This window comes from Chanodichthys erythropterus, chromosome 10, assembly GCF_024489055.1.
Source record: "Chanodichthys erythropterus isolate Z2021 chromosome 10, ASM2448905v1, whole genome shotgun sequence".
NCBI classification, from domain to species: domain Eukaryota; kingdom Metazoa; phylum Chordata; class Actinopteri; order Cypriniformes; family Xenocyprididae; genus Chanodichthys; species Chanodichthys erythropterus.
The window spans coordinates 7,797,056-7,823,096 of NC_090230.1; the positions used below are offsets into that span (position 1 = coordinate 7,797,056).

General features: G+C 35.8%; 1 protein-coding gene across 3 annotated transcripts in view; it reads left to right on the forward strand.

Annotated features, from left to right (window-relative positions):
- rbm20 (RNA binding motif protein 20) overlaps window positions 1-26,041 on the forward strand; it is an 80,504-nt gene that overhangs the window by 6,605 nt on the left and 47,858 nt on the right. The window contains exon 2 of one of the 3 annotated variants that reach the window (XM_067395925.1): window positions 2,030-2,146. The exons of the other annotated variants lie outside the window; for them this stretch is intronic. The gene's annotated coding sequence lies outside the window, so the exon portion shown is untranslated. The remainder of the gene's footprint in view (window positions 1-2,029; window positions 2,147-26,041) is intronic. 3 annotated transcript variants of the gene reach the window in all.

Sequence of the window (26,041 nt, forward strand, 5' to 3'; positions counted from 1 at the left end):
TTGTGGGTTTCCGGCTGTGGTGCTCAGGCCTCCAAGCATGTGTTCATTGCTTTGTTGACATGTAGAAGCAAATGGGCTAATCTTTAAGTTAAATGCATGACAGTTTTATGGCTCCAGCATTTCTAAGCTTGAAAAAACATTAAAAAAATTACATTTGTGATAAATTATCATTGTCTAAAATAAGAATTATTCTCCTAAATAAGGGGGAAAATGGACTGATAGGCAAAAAAAAAAAAAAAACCCTTTGAAAACCAGCCCTACACAAAGCTATAGCCAGAACGTCATAGATAGTTGGGGCAGTAATGAACGCCATTTAAAACACCCAATGGCATAGCAGCCACTCAAAATGCACTAGCAAATCAAACGCTGCGTCCAAAATTGCATACTGATTATAGGTACTACATTTGAATTTAAATTTACTTTGCGACTGTTAAAAAGTATGCTGTATAAAATAGGAAATTTGGACAAACTACATCCGTCATGTTGTCACTGTAACGTCACCTACCAGCGTCCGTTGCGCTGCTTCACTGCCATTCACAAGCCCTCTTCTGTGGCCTCATGGGATAGTAAAGGGTCCACTGAATGTGCACGTCAGAATCAGGTCATCAGGACTTTTCACCTACTGTTTTTCTAATACTATGTATTCGTACATACTACTCTATTTGCATGCTGTTTTTCACATACTATACATTAAGCAAATATTTGATTCCGGACGCAGCGAAAGTGATGGACTACTAATCAATTAATTGGATTATTACTAATCCATTACTTTTTTACATTAACTGAAAAGCCAGGTACATGACCTTGAGGTCTGATGACTTCAAAGTATATCAGAACAATTTTTTTCAGCTAATATATCCACTTATAGCTTAATCCAAAACAAATGTGCCATCTGATCTAAGTGGTAAAATTGCACAAGTTCATATTTGATGTAATTAGAAATGGGAAGTCAGCCGTATGACCACGGCTTCACACCAGTGCCGATGCGGTTTCCCTTTTCAGAAAGTGTTCGATATGACATCACTGACAGCTCTATATGTGTTTGATTGAATTATATGTAATGAGCACTGCTGTAGCTGCACTGTAACGGCTGTCTTGCTGTGTGCTGAACATGCTGAGAACACGTCGGCCAAGTGTAAAGGTCCCTGGGTAAACATAGTCTAAAATTAAAGAAGGTGTTTATCCGAGTTTAATTGGACGTCTGTCCCTGAGCAGAATCAAGGCACAAGGCAGATCTGCTTATAAACTAGATTTAGCCTTTATTTGATTGTTAAAATACAAGGTCCTCCAAGGGCAGAATTAAAATCATTGTCATGCCACTGTAGATACATTTAGCGTTCAGTGTCAAATTCATTTTGACATTGTGTGTTGGGTGTCCATCTGATAACTTAATGTTATTAATGTTGCCCTCAATGACTGTATCAGTTTTTTCCCCAACCTTTTTCCCCTCAACATCTCAATAAGGCTTTAGTGCCCCCATAAAGGGATAGTTCACCCAAAAATGAAAATTCTGTCATCATTAACTTAGTAAATTCCAAAATCATAGTTATGTTCCTTTTTTGCTCCATTATATTATCCTTCTTTAAAAAAAAAGTAAATTCAGTCATAATTTACATTCCCTCAAGTCATGCCAAACCTGTATGCTGCTTTTTTCCCCCCAGTGCTCAGCTCTTCTTAAAGGGATAGTTCACTCAAAAATGAGAAAATTTTATCTGCTTACCCCCAGGGCATCCAATATGTAGGTGACTTTGTTTCTTCAGTAGAACACAAATGATGATTTTTATCAGTAACCGAACAGTATTTATATAATTTTTTTACCTCTAATACACCACTATGTCCAACTGCCTTGAGCATCCGGTGTGTGAGGTCTAAACGCGGTCTAAACGCGCTTTTAGTGGTAAAAAATGATATAAATTCTGTTCGGTTTCTCGCACAAACCGATAGTTTTGTGTCTTAGGACATCAATGTGTCGTCACAAGCCACAGGGTTTAATTTGGATATGGCTGTGCATGTTTTTTGACTCTTACAGACGAAGTTCCCATTGACACGCATTACACGACTGACAGACCGCAACGGTTGGAGTTAAAAATCATCATTTGTGTTTTCTGAAGAAACAAAGTCACCTACATCTTGGATACCCTGGAGGGTAAGCAGATAAACATCAAATTTTCATTTTTGGGTGAACTATCCCTTTAACAGATTATATCAAGTTTACTAATCTAATTTGCAGAATTCCACAGATTTTCTCCCAAATTAAGCATTGGAAGTGCAACAACAGTTGCTTAAAAATAAAACAACAATCAATACAAAAAAATACTGAGCTACCAAATAATGCAAATTTTTAAAACTAAAATTTTCTACACAGTTCTATATAGTTTTCTTTTTGTATAATGGAACTCTAAAAATGTATTATTTAACCCACTGATTAAATGAGGCTAAGTATAAAAATGTATACAGGGAGTGCAGAATTATTAGGCAAGTTGATTTTCTGATCATATTTTTTTTTCCAAGCACATTTTACCAATTCCAATCCACATCAATCTTAATAACTACTATTAATATTGTTTTTAATCATTTATAAGTGATATATAATTGTTCATGAAGGCTGGAAATGAAGAATGCCCTATATTGAGGTGTGCAGAATTATTAGGCAGGTTTTCTTTTACAGATAAAATGAGCCAAAAAAGAGATTTAACTCAGACAGAAAAGTCAAAAATTATTAAATACTCATGAGAAGGACGCAATACTAATGTAATCCTAGAAATTGCAAAGTTAAAGCATGACCATTGGACAGTGAAATGCTCATTGGGTCAGCGGGGTCATACAAAAACAGTTGGAGAAGAAAAGACACGTTATCTGCAAAATAATTAAGAATTAAGGTGAAGAATTAAGTGTGAAACCATCAGGAACCCTTTAGTCTCCAGCGCCACCATTTCCCAGTACTGAAACCTACCTGGAGTCTTCAGAAGTGTGAGGTGTCAGGATCTCAGAGACTTAGGTTAGGTGAAGAATCCTAAAAAATGACCTGCTCTTAATAAGAATCACAAGCTGAAGTGTTATAAAGTACATGAAGACTGGGTTTTTATAGGCCTTATAGACAGACAGCTTGAGAGTGACTCCTGAAGGACCAGCACCACATCCTCTTGTACCACTGTTTGAAGAATTTATCTTCCAGAATCTGGCAGTAAGTTTTGGAAGTTCACTTTTAGTCCATCTCTGCAAGATGGACATCTTCAGGATAAGAGATGGACTAAATGAACTTCCACACCTTACTGCCAGATTCTGGAAGATAAATTCTTCAAACAGTGGTACAAGAGGATGTGGTGCTGGTCCTTCAGGAGTCACTCTCAAGCTGTCTGTCTATAAGGCCTATAAAAACCCAGTCTTCATGTACTTTATAACACTTCAGCTTGTGATTCTTATTAAGAGCAGGTCGCTTTTTAGGATTCTTCACCTAACCCAAGTCTCTGAGATCCTGACACCTCACACTTCTGAAGACTCCAGGTAGGTTTCAGTACTGGGAAATGGTGGCGTTGGAGACTAAAGGGTTCCTGATGGTTTCACACTTAATTCTTCACCTTAATTCTTAATTATTTTGCAGTTAACGTGTCTTTTCTTCTCCAACTGTTTTTGTATGACCCCGCTGACCCAATGAGCATTTCACTGTCCAATGGTCATGCTTTAACTTTGCAATTTCTAGTATTACATTAGTATTGCGTCCTTCTCATGAGTATTTAATAGTTTTTAATAGAGTTAAATCTCTTTTTTGGCTCATTTTATCTGTAAAAGAAAACCTGCCTAATAATTCTGCACACCTGAATATAGGGCATTCTTCATTTCCAGCCTTCATGAACAATTATATATCACTTATAAATTATTAAAAACAATATTAATAGTAGTTATTAAGATTGATGTGGATTGGAATTGGTAAAATGTGCTTGGAAAAAAAATATGATCAGAAAATCAACTTGCCTAATAATTCTGCACTCCCTGTATTTTTAAGATGTATTTTCTGTATTCATGTGACTGTCTACAGGCCATGTACTGTATAAGAGTATTCCACATCAGATAGAGCAATGATTCCCAACCAGGGGTGCATTACACATTGGCATCCATTGCCGGACAGTAAACCAAAGGAAACTGCATCTTATCAAAATCTCACAGCTATACTTAGTTGGTGAGAGGACACTTAATGTGATAGAGACAACATTACTATTAATCAACCAATCAGATTTTAGGATTTGTTCTTGAGGCATACATTGTTGTGAATAATTATTTTATTATTCCTGTGTACTAATGAATCATGCACAATAAGACTAGAAGCATGTATAAAGACAGTAAATAGGCTCAGCTTTGACTTCATGTTGCCTTTAATGGACTTAGTGTGGCGCTCCCCCTCATTTCACGTAACTAACATATCACAGACCCTGACAACAGCCCGGTCATGCCTTAATGCCAGGAATGTGTACGGTTTCTCTCCAAAGACTTTGAAATCTCACTTAAAGCTCAGGGTTGCACAGATGCTGCTGCTGCTGCTCAGTGAAGTGGGAGTAGTTTGTAGCACGTGTGCTCACCATAAAGGCATTTTGCTTTCATCTACGGTCATTGCAGCGGAGGAACGCATTTAACCCTCTGGCATGTTTGTTTTACAACCTGTAGGTCAGTTGTTCATTTTATGCCATTGTACCATTCTTTATAATGCCTTATATGAGTTTCTGCATCGTAAAGCCAACATACTGAAACTTAAGTGAGGAATAGAACTTTCTAATGTATAATATTTTTTCTGTTCAAATATTTTCTGTAACCCCAGTTTAATATTCAGAGACAACCATAAAAAAGCCATTTGTTGATGATAACTGTACATTTATTTTATATATTATCTATATATATTTCAGCCAGCATAGCAACACTGCAGCCAATAGCACTAGTTTGTGGTAGAGCCATCTGTTTTCCTAACCAATGTCTGGCAAACCTGCTTGAAAACAATTATTACAGTTCCTGTACATTGCACAATTCAATGGTTAAATTATACTATAATATATTACATATTAAGTTATATATTTTAAAGTTAAGTTTTAATTATTAAATGTAATTAAATATAATATTGAAACTCAAATTCTCAAGCTTGTCTGAGATTCAGGGTGATGTGACAGCTCAATATGATTATGTCAATTATTTTAATTATAATTATTGATGGGTTCTCTGGTTTCTATAATCTTTATAGAGTATAGTGTAGGCTTGTAAGTGTTCAGGGTGTTAAGTACTCTGCTAAATAGTCCTTTTATTGCTTTCAGCTTTATGGTGTTTTCACACATTCTTCTCAGGTCTTCAGTATACCATAAAATGGTACTTTAGGTCCAGCTAAAACACATGTGGCCTTTTCAAGGTGACAAATGTGCTTTTTTTTCAGCAAACAACCCAAAACAAGAAAAGAAATCTGCCAAGTTTTTAGGGAAATATAACAAGTTAAGCTTTTAAAGGGGTGGTTCATTGCAATTTCACTTTTTAAACTTTAGTTAGTGTGTAATGTTGCTGCTTGAGCATAAACAGTATCTGCAAAGTTAAAGCGCTGAAAGTTCAATGCAAACAGAGATATTACGTTATGGCAGTTTAATGCCTACAATTACGACCGGTTTGGAAAACAACAAGCTTCTTCCCGGGTTGGTGACATCATAAACCCTGCAATTAACATAAACCCTGCCCATGGGAACACGCAAACAAAGAGGGCAAGGCCATCTCGCATTACATTATGGAAGCAGAAGAGTTGTCTATACCAGATGTTCGCAATTCGACGCGTCAATAGATAATAGAACCCATTATAATCTGTGATATTTTGTACACTGGATGCGCCGCTGAAAACGGCTTCCATAATCTACGCGAGTTCAATGCTGGGTTTACACAAAGACTACTGGAAGATGAAGTACTCCCACTTTAAAAGCAGAAGCTGCTGTTTATCGTCCCCAAACTGTAAGTATGTTTTATTGTTTGTATGTGTCTTTTAAATGTACAGTTCTGTTGCGATTTTTTTTTTTTGGTTGCAGCAAGGATGTAAACAAAGACCAACGCGGTTTGGCTTCGCTAGCCAGTTAGTTGTATTATAGTGCATACTTCTCAACAAACACCAACAAACTTCTATGTTCATAGAAAAACAGCTGATCGTGCTACAAATTAAACGATACCTTTACAAAAATACTACTACTCAGTCATGTATTCGGCTACAGTAAAGCTTTAATCAGAACACTGTGGGGCAGCAGTAACATTTACAAATGACAGCATATCTAAACACTTTGACAAAAATACAAACGGAAATACTTACCATTCAGAAATGTCCTTTAAAAATTGCAGAGGTTCTGCTTGACCCTCTTCTTTATTGCTATCTGGGTCTGATTCGGGCTCAAATTGATACAGCAATATTGATGCCGTTATTTACATTTCCTCTGAAAGCATGCAACTATTACCTGTAATGGTAATGGGCGTGTTGTTTCCGGATGCTTCAGTGAATCGAAATACACTGGGCCAGCTAACCATATCTAAGTCCATTACATATTTTGGAGTAAGTGGTATCATAGAACCAGGAAGTCAAACTGGCCATTCAAATGACAATGGAGACAGCAGTGTAGAATAAAGGTAAAATGTATGAAAAATACAGCGCTTTTTTTTTTTAAACGAAGCATTAAGACATGTTGAACTGCACCCCATAAACACAATCAAGCCTAGAAAAAAAACAGTGACCCACCCCTTTGAATAAGCATCAATGGAGGAAGACACTTTTTAGGCCCAGATAGTGTAGTTATAGCATCTACCAGATGGGACTAACTGGCTGGCTGAAGTGTGCTGAACATTCCTCTGGACCTCCTTTAAAAACAAGTGAAACCAAAGAAGCCTATGGAACACTGTCTCCTGTCAGCAGACGGGGCTGCTTGGCCCACAGAACTAAAGCACATGATTAACATACAGTGCATATAAAACTGGACATCTACAAAGTGCTTACTCTAACATGGTGACAGAAAACGGTGGGTGCTAATAATAGAATGACACATGATTTGATTTATGAATTTGATTTACGAGGCCCAGGCGGAATCTTCAGATGTTCTTGTTTCATTTCCAGTCAGGACTGGATTGGTAAACTTGATATAATAAGTTAAATGGAGAGCATTATAGTAATAGCTAAAAATAAATACAATATTTGTATTCTTTGGAAAAAATAACAGCATAAAGACTGAATTCATTATTTAAGAAGGAAGGTATTATTAGTGCTGCTGAATAAAACATGAAATCAAAATTTCATATTTACTTACTAAATGATCGGTCCTTCTAAATTATCAATTTGATGGTCATGGAAATCCTGGAAATTTATCAGATTTTATAGGTCTGGAAAGGTTATGGAAATTTTGTGAAAATCACCTTTGCAAATGCTTCTTGTAATCAAGAAATTGTGTCCTGCACGTTGTTCTCTCTCAATATTCCTTTTCAATTAGAAATATCATAGTAAAATTTTTACAGGAAAAAATGACCACAATAAAAACCTAATTGGTTAACTTTAAGTTACCTTGCCATATATGGTGAAAGATTGTAAATGTCATTTTACTGTAAAATAGGGTCAAAATTGTTTGCCCCCTTTTTTTATTTTTTTCCCCAAGTAAAATATGTACGATGAACTTTGTGGTTTTCTATTTTACCACCTGCATTATTATGCTGGTTATAAGTACATTTCAAGATAAAAAGTATTAGTTTGCTATCACTTAAAAAATGTATGTTTATAAGTTGTAAAATATAGACAACGTAAGCCATTTTGTAATACCAGAAACAATGTCACTCACCGTATTTTTATGCTGTTTTATTTGCTTATTTTATTTTCATGTTGTCTGTCACTAAATTGACACATTCAATAGCGGCACCTGTCTAAATATCTCTACGTTAATTTTATACTGTCTCCACCTGTTTCCTTATGTGCATATATGGTGCAGAGTTGACACTTCTAAAGAAAGCTAAGATGTTGTACAAGGCCCTAAATTCACGGTTTATCAATCATCTTTCCTTCAAACCGTGACGTCATGGGTGATTTGTGCTGTATTAAGCACCAGATCAACATACTATATTGGAGGAGTAGCCTTCTTTTTCCATAATGAACCCGTATAAGTTTCAGGCACATGTGAAACAGAGACGGGCCTGCTAGCAGGTTGAGGTCTCGGGTGTAAAAAGACCAGACATGGCAATGCTGAATGCAATGCCTGCATTTCACCAGCAGGTGTGCTGAAGGAAAGAGCATGGGTCAATTTATAATTTTACCAGTCACCATTTGTAATTTTAGGTGCTAACTGCTGCTGATATTAATGGATAGCAATGCCTGATATTCCTCATGGACTAACAGCGGTGTTCGTCTCTGATCATGTGACCTGGCCCAGCCTATAGTGTGTACTGTCTGACCGACATTTTGTTGACTTGCTGACAGTTGAAAATAGGTCACCTTATGATCGCTGCCAAGACTGTGGTAACCGGTAGCTATTGTTCAGCAAGTTAGATAAATGAGGAGGATCGAAATACCTGGAATAATTGCCCCATAATCCATTGGTGTAGGCACCTAGAAGTTTTTTTTTTCCCCCCTCATGGATGGTCACTGACTGCTGGGCTGTTTTTATGCTTTTTAATGGAAGTTTCCTGAGAGATTAACTTCAATATATATCATCTGTCCTTTACATGTAAGATCACAAAATAAATGTCCAGGCCATATTTCTACCTAAAATGAAAGAAAAAGAAAAATATGAAAAAACTATTATGAATTTTAAAATCTTTTGCATTGTGACCTTGTTTTTATGACAGTTAAGCAATTTTTTTTTATATTTCATTTTCGTAATCATTTATTTTATGTTTTAATATGCATTATGGTGGACACCAAGAGTTACTAAGGTAGGATATTGATCAGTAACATTTTCAGATGTCTTCACAATGCAGAAACCTATTAAAGCCTCAGTAAGCAAAATATCTTATTTTGGAGTGAAATAGAATTGTGTGTAAACAATTGTACATAATTTTTTCAAGTTAAACAAACCATATCTACCACACATAAATAGCCTCTGAGGGCTTTAAGATTAATTTAGAGGGCACAGTGGCAACAGGCAAGGCATGTTTTACAGCCGCTTTACAGACCCTGTGACAGCTTGTCTTTCTCTAAGACTCCATAATGATCTTCCTCGTAACACAAACCCATCCAGCCATGCCAAAAAATCTCCTCACCATATTAGCAACAAAATTAATAGATGAAGGGGTTTAGGAATAATCTGAAATGTAGGGGACACAACATACTTGTCAGCTTTGCTCAGGAATATTATTTACTTGGACTGTTTAATGATTTTCAATTATTTATTTACACACTGTTCACCCAGTAATCATAACTGATTTCTAAATAGGCACTAGTCATAGCTTAGATATTAGTATTAGTCTATGAAAGGTACAAAAAGGTTCTACATCAAGAAAACAAATACCACAATGATGAAAGTTTGTGCGACGTAGCATTAGCATAGTAGCATTAGTGTTAATGCGTTTGTTTATACCATTGTGAATATTGCCAATGAGGTTCTACATATTAAAGGGTTAGTTCACCCAAAAATGAAAATTCTGTCATTTAATACTTACCCTCATGCCGTTCCACACCCGTAAGACCTTCATTAATCTTCGGAATACAAATTAAGATATTTTGTTGAAATCCGATGGCTCCGTGAGGCCTCCATAGGGATCAATGTCACTTCCTCTGTGAGTACAGTGATTCAATGTTAATATTATAAAGCTACGAGAATACTTTTGGTGCGGCAAAAAAACCCAAAATAACGACTTATTTAGTGATGACAGATTTCAAAACACTGCTTCAGGAAGATTTGGAGCATTATGAATCAGCGTATCGAATCATGAATCGGATCGCAGGTCAAACCGCCAAACTGCTGAAATCACGTGACTTTGGCGCTTCGAACTGCAGATTCGACACACAGATTCACAATGCTCCGATGCTTTCTGAAGCATTGTTTTGAAATCGGCCATCACTAAATAAGTCATTTTGGTTTTTTGCCGCACCAAAAATATTCAATGTGCGATATTCAAATATTCAAAGTAGTATTTGCCATAGTAGCTTAATGTTTATGTATCTGTTTAGTCCACTGCGCACACTAACAAGGTTCTACATAAGGACTTCCACAAGGACATGAGTTTGTGTGCTTGATGAGTCTATCAACTATTGTAGTCTTTGTAGAAGGTTGTTAGCAGCTATTCTAAAAAAAAATCCATTGGAAATTCTTGAGGGAGCATGTGGATAATTTTGCTTTCCAGATTGAGCTACAAATTGATGCTATACTAATTTATGGTTCTATTTTTATTTATAGAATTTTTAACTTGTTTTAGGAGATGCATTCATGTTTAAACAATGAAAGCCCAAATTAACATGCCCAGGGGGTTCTACTACAGTATTTCCTGACAGATCCTTTCTATGCCACGTCTTTTCTGACGCAACCTCAGTGTGCACCTGCCAAACATTGTTTGTTTTCGTTTAGCACGGTGGGGAAGCCAACCCTGTGCTTCTCTTGTCATTAGCTGAACTTGATTAGATGACAAAAAAAGCTAAAGTTTCCCTCTGGAGGCAGATGACACAGCTGCAGGTTGGCGTTGATTGTCTGTGGGGTGGGACGTGTGAAGGTGCGGGCTATTCTTGTTCATTCACAATGTAAATATCAGGCAGATGTATGAAGAGTGAGTCATGTAGACATTTTAAGGGTCGAGGTGACTCATGTCCACCCACAGTCCATCTTGCATAACACCCAAAACATCACACACACGAACAAGAAATAGACCTGCCGTTTCTTTCAAACACCACAGCAATGATTCAACAAACATGTTACTGATTTTTGTTTTTTAAACTTTTATACCTTTTTTAACAAAAGTTTTGAATTAATGACTCTAGTCAAGTCGTAACCATCAGACATCAAATTATTTTTTTGTTTGCATTTTCAGCCTTTCTTCTTATTGAGGTATTTAAGGCTGCGTTTATACTGCAAGTCTTACACTTTCAAGTGTTTTTTTTTTTGTTTGTTTTTTTCACTGGCCGTCTTCAGTGTCATTGAGAAGGCGGAACTAGTGACTGACTTCACAAGAGCGTAAACAAACAATGGTTGTATTAGCCTAATGCTAATTTCAGTACTCACTGTTCGTGTTGCTGTAGTGCATCCATTATCATTTGCCAGCATTTTTTTCTTTTTTTTTTAACTCTGTCATGGTAGTCCCTCTAGAAAACATAATTAAGGCAAGAGTACTGTTGGCACAGACCTTTCCTCTATTGCATACTTATTGCTTATTCTAACAGCACCAATACATCATCTTTCTTTTTTTCGCTTCACCATGTTTGAAAGCTGTGTACGGAAGAGCTTCTGTGCTTCAATTGGACAATGTCACAGATTTGATGGAAACCATCATGGAGGACCAGAAAAAAATTAAACATGCTAGTCTTTCTGTCATGAAGTGTCACAGATGCGGTGTTAACTAATTAAGTCAACTTAAAGGATTAGTTCACTTTCAAATTCAAATTTCCTGATAATTCACTCACCCCCAAGTCATCCAAGATGTTCAAGTCTTTCTTTCTTCAGTTGAAAAGAAATTAAGGTTTTTGATGAAAACATTCCAGGATTTTTCTCCATATAGCGGACTTCAATGGCCTCCAAGCTCTCTTCTTCTTCTCTATTAGAATTCCAGCAGTGTAGACATGTGTATTACTGCCCCCCTCAGGTGAAAATTTAAACTAAATTGTCATATACAATATGCTAGTGCAAGTATATAACAATAAGTTCAAACTTTGACCTGTGGAGGGCAGTAATACACTTAGCAGTGTCTACACTGCTGGAATTCTAATAAAGAAGAAGAAGAAGAAGAGAGCTAGTTCAAGATGAGCATTTATGGTTAAAATGTATAAAATTGTAAAAAAAAAAAAAAAAAATAATAATAAGAAAATGAGCAATGGTTTCTCTAGATAAGACCCTTATTTCTCGTCTGGGATCACGTAGAACGCTGAAACTGTAATTTTGACCATTTGGAGGCCATTGAAGTCCACTATATGGAGAAAAATCCTGGAATGTTTTCATCAAAAACCTTAATTTCTTTTCAACTGAAGAGAGAAGGACATGGATATCTTGGATGACATGGGGGTGAGTAAATTATCAGGAAATTTTAATTTGAAAGTGAACTTATCCTTTAAGGCTAGAATTTCATTAGAAATGGAGTTAACATTGTTGATTTACCTTTATAACTTCTGTACTCCTTTGTTTCTTTAATCACTGGCCCAGTGTGATCTATGGAAAGAAACAGCCCGTCACTGCTCTATTCTCAGCTGCTGCTATCAGTACAGCTCAGCCCATGGTTATCTCATAGGAGCTTTTACAGAGACATGGACAGACAGCTTGTTCACTAATGGAGGACGTATGTCTAAGAAAGGGTGTCCAATTTCATTAGCCTTTGTTGCCTGTCTGTGTCCTCCTCTGATAAATGGGAAGAATCTGTATCTTCCCAATTTTGTGGATGATGGGAATGATGTGTGTGAATGAGACAGAATGTGCTGTGTGATCTTCAAAAGTTTATTAATAACATCTCGTATCCCCGGGTGGCCATACCACAGTGAAGTCTGGAAAGTTTACAGCTGTCATCAGCTGTAACCTCTCATCAGGTTATCTTGCCTAATCAATGGGCCCAGTGGGGGAGGAAGTGATGTCGGTGTCTCTCTTAATGGCTGGTAGCAATTACATGACTGCAAATGAGCCCCAGATGCAAAGTTAGTGTCTGCCTTGACTGTGGTGCTAAATTCAATTTATAAGTTGTACACAAGGGATCAAGGTTTAATAAGGATGGACAAGTTTACCCCTGCTGGTAGATATGGTAACAACACTGTATGGCTGCAAAAAAAGCATATTTCTCCATTGATGGCAAAAGTAGCTACATGCTACAAATAGAGGTTCCACAATGGTAGGGTTTTAACAATAGTGCCAATTAAAGAAACATTTCTGGTTCCCCAAAGAACCTTTCAGTGAGCAGATCTTAAAAGAACCATGTTTTCTTAATGTAAAGAACATTTAAAAAAAAATCTGAAGAACCTTTTTATAATGGACCTTTTTTGGAATAGAAAGTTTCCACAGATTTTAAAGGTTCTTCATGGAACCACCGATGCCAAAAACCATTATTTTTATGATCGATTCTTGTAGTTAACAATTCATGTAGAAATAGTAAATAATGTTGTTGTTGTTTTTTATTTATTTTTTTTTATCAATTTTATTTATGTATATAATCTAAAAACAAAAAATATTTTTTTTTTTACTTTTTTAAAATTTTCTATTTAGAATTAGAATTGAATGTGTTTGTTTGTGTGTGCAACTGTGGGATGATTCAGATATGGCTGTTACTGGACTGAAGCAGGCAGACTGCCAAACTGTGATATTTTCAGGCTTTACTGCTGCACTAACTTTATTTTAATAGGGCTTATTTAAAGAAGTGCAAAGTGCAAGCTCATTGTGTGTCTATGTGTGAACTTCACCAGCAATATTCCTTAAAGGAATAGTTCAACCAAAAATGAAAATTACTCTAGTATTTACTCAGCCTCAAGCCATCCTAGCTTTATATGAATTTATTCGTTCAGCTGAACACAATGTGAGTTATATTAAATAATATCCTGGCTCTTCCCAGCTTTGTAATGACATTGAATTGTGGCTGAGCTTTTGAAGCTCCAAAAAGTGTATCCATCCATCCAACCATCCATCATAAAGGTAATCCATACGACTCCACCGGGTTAAAAAATAGCTTCCGCCATCGTCAGTTTTCACCTAAGCCTACATTGGGTCAGAGGTCACCCTTCTGCCGGAACTCGACTCTCTCATGAACACGCATATGGCAGTTGCTGGAAACCAGTGATTATAGTTTATAAAGTTTTAAATGTGAACAGTTTTTCTCACAAAAACCCAAGTTTTATGTGAACCCAGTAAATTATGTGATCATTTTCATTTTTGCGTGACCTATTCCTTTAAAAACACAACAAAGGTATTTCATAAGGTAAAACTTTAGAAACTCTAGATTTTTATTTAATTTTCTATTTAAATTATATGTTAAATAAAAACATTTGGAATCTTTAGTCACACTTAAAGGGTTAGGTTCACCCAAAAATGAAACTACTGTCATTAATTTCTCACCCTCATGTCCAAACCCATAGGACCTTTGTTCCTCTTCAGGACACAGATTAAGATATTTTGATGAAATCTGAGAGGTTTTTTTTATCCTCTATTGAAAGCAATGAAATTACCACATTAAATGTCCAGAGAAGTAGAAAAGACATTGTTAAAATAGTCAACGTGACTACAGTGGTTCAACCTTAATGTTATGAAGCGATGACAGTACTTTTTTATGTGCAAAAACCAAACAAAAATAACAATGATTCAACAAATTCATCTCGTCGCTTCATAATAAATAAATAAAACAAACTTTCGGATTTCATCAAAATATCTTAATTTGCATTCCAAAAGATGAACAAAGATCTTATGGGTGTTTAACAACATGAGGGTGAATAATTAATGACAAAAATTTCATTTTTTTGGGTGAACTAACCCTTTAAGGCCCGTTCACACCAAGAAGGATAACTATAACAATAACTATAATGATAACTATATTAGCGTCCACACTAATGCACAATATTATTGTTTATTATAAGCGTGCTGCAGTTTTGTCTTCTACCACTTTAAATGTTCAAGCTATTAAAACAGAATGGATTCTGATTGGCTGTCAGTGTTTTTATCATTCATCAACTATAAAAAAATCATTGTGAAAGTGATTCCTCTGTGTTTTATCATTATAGTTGTTGTGCTATTCTTTTAACTTTAGAGTGATTTTTAAAACGATATGTTAATTGTTGCCATTATAGTTGAACTGGTCTTTGAAGGGATAGTTCACCTGAAAATTAAAATTGCATTTCACTCACCCTCATGCCATTCTGTTTGACTTATTCTGCACAACTCAAAAGAAGATATTTTGAAAATGTCTTTTTGTCCATATAATGAAAGCCAATGGAGTCCAAAACAAAATTCTATGGACTAGACATTTTTCAAAATATTTCGGAAGAAATGATCTCTTGAAGTATATTCTTGATAATACGATATCTTTCTGCACTGGAACAAACTCCATCGCGGCTGCTTACAGCTGTGCTGGAGTCTTGTCCGTTTGCCAGCACTGCATGTGTGTAATGGACCAACAGCGGAAAAGTCACAGTAGTTTCATCCTCCACTTCCTCATTTGTCTTCTCTGACAGTCTGCGTGTCTTTATTAAATCCAGTAGGGATAAAACACCAATGCAGCCCCTTTTTACTAATAATTTTCACACAGATCATCTAACTTTCTACAGTGTGTGGCAGCTGTTCACGGTTTTTCTGTAATCTTCTGTATTAATGTAATGGCTATTTGATAAACTATGTTTCCGTTCTGTGGAGAGCACATGTGGCCACATGTCTCATTATTTTTTTCATAATTGCATCTTGCTGAGAGATATTATAGAATAGAGATTCTGTAATGTGGGTTTTGGCTGACTTTAATGAATCCAGCTTTATCTCTGATGCTTAGAGTTTGAAATAAAGCCAGTATACATCCATTTATCTTCACTGATGTCCCAACAATTTAAAGCTACATTACACCATCCCAGTAGTCAACAAACTGCTACTGAACGGCCAAAGCATAAATAGTATTGTTACCGTTTACATTCCGTTCAGAAGTTTGTGTTGTTTTTGTTTTGTTTTTTTAAAGAAATGAATTATTTGATTCAGTATGTATGCATTAAATTAATCAAAAGTGACAGCAAAGACAAAATGTTACAATTACAAGATAAAACACAAGTATTTAAATTCTACTTTCTATTTAGGGCTGCACCAAAATTTCGGCTGACAAAATTTATCGGATGAAAATGGCATTTACAGTTTTGGCTGAAAATGGCTTGCGTTCATATTCTGGGCTCATCTGCTTTTATTATTATGGTGTTTACTAAGTTTGGTTTGTTAATAACACTGCCTTAGTAAATAAGTCACGTTAAGCTTTTTCACAATAAGCGTTTTAGAATGTCCCATGGGTGGGGAATTTGAAATAATGCTCTAAAATAATGGTCGCCTTAAAAGAAAACTCACGCTGGGTGCTATAATCATCTATAATATAGAGCCCCTATGCAGGGTACCCGCTGGGTCTTAAAAGCATTGAAAAAGTCTTAAATTTGATAATCTAAAATTAAGGCCTTAATAGCCTTGAATTTGGTATACAAAGTCTTGGATTTCGTTACAAAGGTCTTTTTTTTTTTAACTTTTCCTAGGATTAAGTTCATACCGTAACAAAATGAACTGTTACTAGTGTAGGCTAATTAAAAATTCATGCAGCGTAATGTTGAGTGCACCTCGCGCGAAAGCTCGCGCACCCGTTACTATGGTTACTAGGCAAGTGAGGTAAATTACTATAGATGAGCCGAATACTCGGCTGAAACGAGTATCCGGTACGGATAAAGCACTTCTGCCAAGTACGAGTATTATACGAGTAATACGAGTCAATATCTGTGCTCGGATTGAATGAAAATCATCATTGGGTAGCTGATTGTGTCAGCGTTCTGTGATAGTCTAGTCCAGTGGTCTCAAACTGCCGGCCCGCGGGCCGTTTACGGCCCGCAACTGATCTCAAAAATAAAACATAATCCGGCCCGTTAAATTATTATTATTATTATTATAATTATTATTCTCTAGTACGCGTCACATACGCGGCCACGCCGGCATTCTCCTCCTTTCCAATGCGCTTTCGCTCCCGTGGCGTCTGTCGTTGCTATGCAACCATGAGCCGCGCTCTCAACCGCGTCGCTTCTATTATGAGCGCGCTTGCCTAAATTACAGTAAAAGCACTCGACTTTAAGTCACGAACGTCATTTTAAATCACCGAAACGCGTCCGATGCTACCATGTCAAGAAACAGAAGAGTGTACAAATGTATTCAAGGGTTGTATTTGTTCTGTACAGTGTTGTTCAGTGCAAGATTTTAATTTTATTTAAGCTAGCATGAAGTAAAGGAAAACAGCCTACTTCCACTAAATGTTAAAAACTAATGACAACGAGAGATTTTTATTCTTTGGCAAAATAAAGTTGATATATATAGCTTCAGTTTTTTTGTTTATTTCTGACCCCTCCCTGGCATCTATGAGTGTTGCTGGTTTTGTTCCTAAATTACTATTTTTTTTTATTCCATGCACCTTGTTGGATGTGAGAAGTTGCACCAGACTATTGCAATTAATAGTATTATATTAGTATATTAGTAGTATTACATCAATTACATCATAGTATTAGCCTATACAATTATATTACACTCTGTAACAATGAGAGAGACACTGCTGTTTACATTTAGTAGGCCTATGGTAAATAAAATATTTATAGTATAGGTATAAAAATATATGCCGAATTAATTATTTTCTAGGGTTCAAAATTTATACAGATTTGACATTTTCCCCTCATACTTCTGTCAGAATGGGTACGAAGTTGGCATTGAATTTCATTTAAAATGGTATTAAAAAGGTCTTAAAAAGCCTTGAATTTCATTTGGAGGATCCTGGGGGTACCCTGCTATAGAATATAGATATATACCCCCTGACCCCCTCCTGAATTATGAATGCCCCCCCAGTTTGTGTGTCTTGGCGCCGGCTCTGTCATGGCCCAAACGCTCCACTCACGTACCACGCACGCTCACCGGAAAAGCAAAGTGTGCTCGCATAACGTGCCGACATGACAATTCTATGGACTTGTCGGTTTCTGTTTGCAATAGCCCTACTGTACTGTAACATGGTGTGGTTGGTGTAGCCGTGCTGGGAAACTGAAAAAACTGACGGTAGCCTCTCGTTTACTGATCTACTCCCTGCTATCTGCTCACATGCTCTGATAATAATAGCTTCGTAGGACTATACTTTGATAATTGGTCAAAAAATAAATCTGTTAAATCTGATTCTGTCACATAGAACTGAAGAATAATATATTTATATTTAACATTATTTTAATACAGGCCTATTTTCTGTCCAATTTTTGAGTTAAGTTGAGTTTGTATTTTTTAAAATTCCGATTCTGTAAAATGTAATTTAATTAAAAAGTTTAATAATAATGCATTTATACAATTATACAATAAAACCATTTTTTTAAGTCATTTTCAGTTTTGGTTTTTGGTCCAAAATTTTAATTTCAGTACATATACTTTCGTACGGAAGAGGATTAGAAAAACCGGTTAGCCTGCAAATCGGCCAGTTAATCTATTTTGGTTCTGCCCAGTCAACACGAAAATTTACACCCTGCCTCAGGGACCTCCATTAAAGGAATAGCTCGCCTAACAATTCAAATATTATTTATTAATATTATATTATTTATTAATATTTGAAAGTCATGTGGTGTGACCAGCGTGTATAGAACATGAGGCCCTCATAACTGTGTCAAGGTCAGTAAGTCTCTTAAAATATCAGATAATTTGACCTATTAATGACAAAGCAAAATTGTTCCAGGTTGTAAAATGCCAAGGGTTCTATGGAATCTTTTATTTTTCCAAAAACTTGTTCTGTTTTAATAGTTACATTACATTTTTGTAATCAAAAAGCATTAATTGAAGTCATAAAGCTTAACACTTTATTAAAAGTTTAACAAAATACATTTTTTGAACCCAAAGAAATTTTAATTGAAAGTCATTTTTGGTTTTGGTTTTCGGTCAAAAAATTTTATTTCGGTGCATATACTTTAATACGGAAGAGGATTAGCACTAAGCAATAATAAAAAAATAGAACCATCTTGAGATTAAAGTCATTATTAAGTGAAATTAAACGTTAAAACGTTTAAATACAATATTGAGAATAAAATCGTTATGTTTCGAGAAAAAAAATAAAAAATCTAAATTTAATGTTGAGTTTATTCTCAACATTTTATTTTGACTTTTCTAAAAATGTAACAAGTTTTTTTCTCTAAACATTACAACTTTAATCTTGAGATGGTTTTATTTTTTTATTATTGCTTGTCCCTAATCCACTTTTGTACTTTCTACTCATAAAAGTATCCTGAAAAAAGTGGTTCCAACAAAAATATTAAACTGAACATTTGTTTTCAGCATTAATAATAATAATGAATGTTTTAAGAGCAAATCAGCATATTAAAATGATTTCTGAAGGATCATGTGACACTGAAAACTGGAGTAATGATGCTAAAAAGTTTGCTTTGATCACAGGAATAAAATATATTACAATAGAAAACTGTTATTTTGAATTATAATAATATTCCAAAATATTACTGTATTTACTGTGTTTGATCAAATAAATGCAGCCTTTGTGAGCATAAGATTCACACAAAAACATTCTAAAATATCGTACAATCCCAAACTTCTGAAATTAATACATATTGCAATATTTTATTTAATCTGTTCATATCAAATTCCTACCATATTATCTGGGGCAATAACACCATCAGGATCTCAAAAAGGATGATGGAGGCACATAGGCTTACTACTTACATTCAAAATTTTATCGTAATAAACAGCAGTATAACCAAACATTCATTGCACTTCATTGAAACATACAATCTGAATAATCTGATTAGTTTAAATAAAACAAAACTTATCATATTTTATATAAACAACAATATTTTGACATCACAGATTGAAACTATATGCTTTTAGCTAATGGAGATTATCTTTTTATAAGAATTTTAGACCGTTGTGAACCAGAAGACCTTTATAGCTTGGCTCAGATGAGATATAGTGAATTCAAGTCCTCCTGGGAAGTTCATATTTGAGTTGGGAAGTCATAATTACAACTTGATATGCGTTCAAATAATTTGGGTTGGAGCAAGATGGCGATGTACCTTTTCTACAAAAAATACATAGAGGTTTTTAACTCTACATCTTCAAAATGATGAATAAAGACTGCAACGGGTGTGGTTATGCTTTGTTTTAATTTAGTTTATGTTATTATATATGTTGTAATATTATTATTTTTTTTTTAAATGACCGCTACGACTTTGTGGTGCCGTTAATGTGCGATCAAATCGTAAAGAAAGGAAGATCTTCAGGAGCACAAGTCCTCATTTATTTTGAACTGGGAATCTTTTGCATTCAAGCTCAAAAGATATCCCTAGAGGAACTTGTGTCTCTGAAGTTTGAGTGCATGTGTAAGTGCATTTGGACAGGCATAGATTTCCATGTGAGGACAAAAACAGGTGGATGAGGCACTGGATCCTGATTGGCAGGAGAGGACATGTTTCTAGGTAGTACTTCACAGCGATTGGCTGAGGAAGGCGGTATCACTGGGGAGTGACAGGGCGTGATTGGCATCCACAGGCTGATTGTGCTGACAGATGGTAAAATGCTACGCAAGCTCTGGATAGATCTCACTCACAGGGTGGTGGAAGTTGGGGCGGTCAGGGGGCGTAGTGTGGGGTAAAGAATGCTGGAATAGATGCCTTGAGTATGTTGCCCTGAACTCTGAAAAAATCTGCATATGTTTGGAAACATCACCCAAGGCTTGTGAAAGCCATGGTTGTGAAGAAGACAGAGGTAAAATTGTTCTCTTAAGTGAACTTGATTCACTGTGACATTGCAGTGAGCTGCATTGCAAAACCGGTTAGCCTGCAAATCGGCCAATTAATCTATTTTGGTTCTGCCCAGTCAACACGAAAATTTACACCCTGCCTCAGGGACCTCCTTTAAAGGAATAGCTCACCTAACAATTCAAATATTATTTATTAATATTATATTATTTATTAATATTTGAAAGTCATGTGGTGCGACCAGCGTGTATAGAGCATGAGGCCCTCATGACTGTGTCAAGGTCAGTAAGTCTCTTAAAATATCAGATAATTTGACCTATTAATGACAAAGCAAAATTGTTCCAGGTTGTAAAATGCCAAGGGTTCTATGAAATCTTTTATTTTTTCCTGAACTTTCCCCCAAAATTTGTTCCGTTTTAATAGTTGCATTAAATTTTTGTAATTAAAAAGCATGTCTAATTAATTGAAATCATAAAGCTTATACAGTTTAACACTTTATTTTATTTTTTTTGAACCCAAAGAAATCTGTTCTGTTTTTTTTTCCTAAATTATTTTATTTTTTCCCAAATTCTGTTTTCATTTCCTTATTTGATGTGAACATCTTCTCTGGTTCATTTCGTCAGTCCGTCAAGGACTGACATCCTCAAGTAAAAACATGAACTCACTGGAGAGCCGCATTATAGTAGAAAATAAGGTTGTAATTCTAATTGAAAGAAGCAGACACTGTTTTTTCTCTGTAAAGCCACTTGCTTTTAATCTATTGTATAAAGTGCTTTATTAAAGGGTAAGGTTCACCCAAAAATGGAAATTCTGTCATTAATTACTCACCCTCATGTCGTTCCAAACCCGTAAGACCTTTGTTCATCTTTGGATCTCTGATCCAGTGTCTAATCCCTTACTAAAAGTGGTATATTAATACACCTTAAATAATACAAAATTAATTACCGGTACATTACCACCACTGTGACTATACAGCAAAAGATCAAGCAGTGCTGGGATTTTCAATTCTTCACAAAAAAAGCTTTAAACTACTGTGTAATTTAAAGTCACACAGACATCAAGAAATTCATAGGCCGATTCTTGATGTCTATGTGAGTCTGAATGATGTAGTAGTTAAAAACGTTTTGAATGTTTTCAAACTGTTTTTAAAGCCCTTAAAAAAAGCAGCCAAAGAAAAACTAATGTTCAAAAATCAAGGGTCAAGAGCCCAACTAAGGCAAACACTGATCTCCATCATGATAAAACCAAACGAAACAATAAATCATAAACATCTAAACCTCTGTTGATTCTCAATAAGAACTTTTGTAGACATATGACAGAAAAAAAGTCAAACTGCTTAGTGATAAGTGAAGCATGTAATGCTGTTTGTCAGACCTTGAGAGATTTTATGTCTTTTATCTTCAGTTGATTTCTGTGGGTGGAAGGCAGTTGTAGTTCTTGTGTTTCTTTTTTTCTCTTCTTTTGTTTCTCTTTCCTTCAGTGAGTCTGCTTGTTAACAGCAGGTGTTCATCAGTGTCTGAATCCACTCATTTGTTTTCAGTCACTCTGTCAAGTGGACTATATTAGTAAACTAATGTAGGGAATATTGAATGAGGGTATAGGGTGTGATTTGGAACACAGCTTCTGAGTGTCGACTTGTTTTCTATGGTTTATTACTGTTTTAATGGAAAACAGCATGTTACTGTCAATTTTTTTTTTAACAGTGTATATTTTTGTCAGTTTCTTCAAGTTACACCAGACTTTTATTATTATGGGTTGTAACATGGTTTGATTTTATTTGTGTGTGTGTGTGTGTGTGTGTATATATATATATATATATATATATATATATATATATATATATATATATATATATATATATATATATATATATATATATATTTCACATCATAATATAAATTCCACCTGGGTCTTAAAAATCTTTTAAAATGTTTGCACATTTGTGTTTAGTGTTAGGAATCATATTTGATGCATTAAGCTTTTATGGCTCATGTAGTATGATGCAGTGAGAATATGGAGCTCATACTCAAAGAGGAGGAAAAACAGTTTTATTCAGGGGCCAAATATGAAATTTGGTGCTTCTGATATTTATATGGCCAAAAAGATAAAATTCTGAAGGCTTGAAATATAAAACAATGAGATCTTTATAACAGAATAACAGTCTACTTACATGAAATGCATATAAATAAGTTATCCCCCAATAAAATGTCTTAATAAGATGATATTTAAATGCTTAGTTTTATGCTCTGTAGTATTTATTGTGGGGGACAAAATATATAATGCAATGATGATTGTGAGATGAACAAATAAACGTTCTTCAAAAGCTTGATGTATCATATTTGTTATATATTATATATCACATTTTAACATTATTTTTCTAAAAACATTATTTTCCCAAGTTGTTTCATTCCAGTCAGTGTTCTTCATTAAATATTATTAACAATACAAAAGTTATTCTTTTATATTCACATGCCAGATGTTCTTTTAAATACTTTTTAGAAGGTGGAATTGCACATCCTGAAAAGTCCATCTTTCCATTCTTTGAGTGTGTGTGTGTGTGTGTGTGCTTTTGTTTATATGACATTGTGGGGACCATATAAACCTGAGTTCACCTACATCGTGGGGACCAGCCACCGGTCCCCACAATGTAAATTAATTAATAAAAATACTAAATTATGTTTTTGTGAGAAAATAAAGGTGTGCACAGTTTCCTGTGATGGTTAGGTTTAGGTTTAGGGTTAGGGGTAGGGTAGGGGGATAGGAAGTACGGTTTGTACAGTATAAAATGCATTGCGTCCCCACAATTCACAAAAACAAACGTGTGTGTGTGTGTGTACTGGACTTCTGATTTTGCCGGGTTGTACGCTTACCTGGGTCATCATATTATATTGTTCCTGGAAGAGCATTCCTATCTGAAAATTCAATCCCAGTCATAATCCTACCCCTAAACCTAATCCATAACTTATCCCTAAAATCAGAGGGAAATGATAGGTGAACAAAACTGATGTAGAAGCACCTGGTTGTAACCCTAAACTTGACATAAACTGTAAACTTGTAAACCAAGATGTTGATCCAGAAACATGGTGCAGTTAAAATGCGGTTCTGTGAACAGATTGAAGGCCGTCTGTGTTGGCCTGAGTCTGTGAATGTTGGATGTAGTTCACATTATGATGTGCTTAGCTGGCTGGATTTAGAATATTCTTAGGTTGGTGGTCCCAGAGCCAAAAGCTCTGCAATCATCTGGCCTCTATCCTCAACACATGCTGTGACATGTACTGTCAGCAACCTGCAGGAAGGTAGGCATCTTTTTCTTGTGGCTGTCAGCACAGGGGTTGGAGCCAGACCTCCACTACCCAAACTGACCAATCAAACGGGTGTAGTGTGTCCAAGAACACTCAGATAGAAGGGAACATTGGACGTGCTGTTAGGAACTCTGTTCCAAAATCTAGTGAGTAACCGCAGTGCCTATATAGGCAGCATCCTGAAATGGAACCTTCCAAGTGACCGATTTGGAACCGCCTCACAATATCGTAACTGATTCCAATGGATGTTAGCATGTTGCTAAGCTAAACAACATGATAATCAAATTAGGGCCAGGATTTCCACAATATGGTAAATGTGTCATAAAATGGAATTTACTGTATGACATGGAATGTCACAGAATTTGGCAAAATTTGGATGAATAAATCAAAATAGGGCTGTTCACTTAATCAAATCGCAAAATAGACTAGTGTTTGTGTTCAGCGTGTTTCTGTGTGAATGAGTGCTACAGTTTTGTCTACTGCACATACTTAAAGGTACAGTAGGGGATCTGGGAAATACTAGCGTTAGCCTGCTAGCATCGAAAGCATATGATCCTCCCATCCCCGCAAGTGGCGTCCAAAGCCACGTCTCCCTCAAACATGAACACACAAACAGCTGTTCTTGGCAAAGCGTCAGAAGAGATGGCGGTAAAGTACCTTATGTTTCAAAGCACATAACATTAGAATAATAATAAACATAAACAGATGAAGATTAATTTCAGTGTTGATACTGTTGACATGGAAATGCATAATCCAGAGTCTGACTGAACATCTCTGGTTAGAACATCATGGGTTGCCATCTCTTAATTACGGTAGTTATGGCGTGAACGCAACATAAGCTTGTTGTTTTTATCCGGTAGGAACTGTAAAAGGTGGCTGCTGTTTGTTAGTGGTGCTCTGTGACTGACGTCTGTCTACATAGCATGAAACGTGCTGATGCTATATGATGTCTGCGTGAACAGGGTTCGTGAGGGAATGTAAAAACATACGTTGACAGGCAGTTAGGACATTGTATTATTTCATTCGGACCAAATATAATTATTGGATGAGCATTTTATGGTCCTATGCCTTCCACAGATGATATATATTTATAAAAATACATTTAGACCATTTAACATAGTGATTGCTATCAGGATATGAAGAGATTTTAACCAGTATAACAATAGAAATAGAAAAAGAAATTATGTCTTAAATAATAATAATAATAATACTGTTATTAAAGGTGGTGTATGTATTTTTTTTCAACAATGCTGTTGGACATTGTTGATATTTGAAATCAACCCAAACAAACCCACCCCTCTCTTCATTGCTCTGCCTCCTAAACTCATTCTCCAATCTTAACCCCCCTGCTCGAACCCCGGCCCGATCGCTTTTGGCAGTTGAGGCGAGTGCATTAACAATTACGCTAAACACCGCATTCTCTAGCGGTCGTCAGTGTGCAGTGGTTTACCTACTCCGCTCTCACTATCTGGCCACTGTTAGACACGCAATGTGAGTGAATGTCTGTTTTTCACAGCTGACGCGCAACAAAATGCTTCACGAAAAATAAAGCGCCATTGATGAACGAACAACAAGGACGCACAAAAAATTAACATACAGTACAGAAGAGTAAATACACACAAGAGTTTGTTGTTTGTCACCAACAGCACAGCAGCTCCAGACAATCATTAACACTCAAACCCAGTTTTACCAAAGACATGTAACACAATGTAATTATAACACAAGACGTGTCACTCATATTGTTTTGAATGGGAGAAAGTGTAACGTGCAATATGGCGGAATAAGTCCCGCCTTCTAAATAAGAGCCAATCGCCGACTGGTAAAGTCATCGCGTCACTTCAGCGGCCGTTAGAATCACCGGTTTCTATAGAAACAGTCAGACGCGGGCCTCCATAGAGACGCGCATTTATGTCTGCGCATGCGCATTAGCTTGATCCAGCCTGAAAAATAGTTTTTTTGTCATGATTCGAGCATTTAGAAACTAAATTTATGAGCTGGTTGTTGTTAGATTTCATTGGTGATTTCAAATATGAAATTTAATCGTAAGGTTGGCAAACAGTTTTGGAGAATTTGATGTTTCCCCATTCAAAGAGATTGCATGATGCCCAGGATGCCCGAGAGGCGTTTCAAAGATGGCCGCCGAGTGAAATTACTT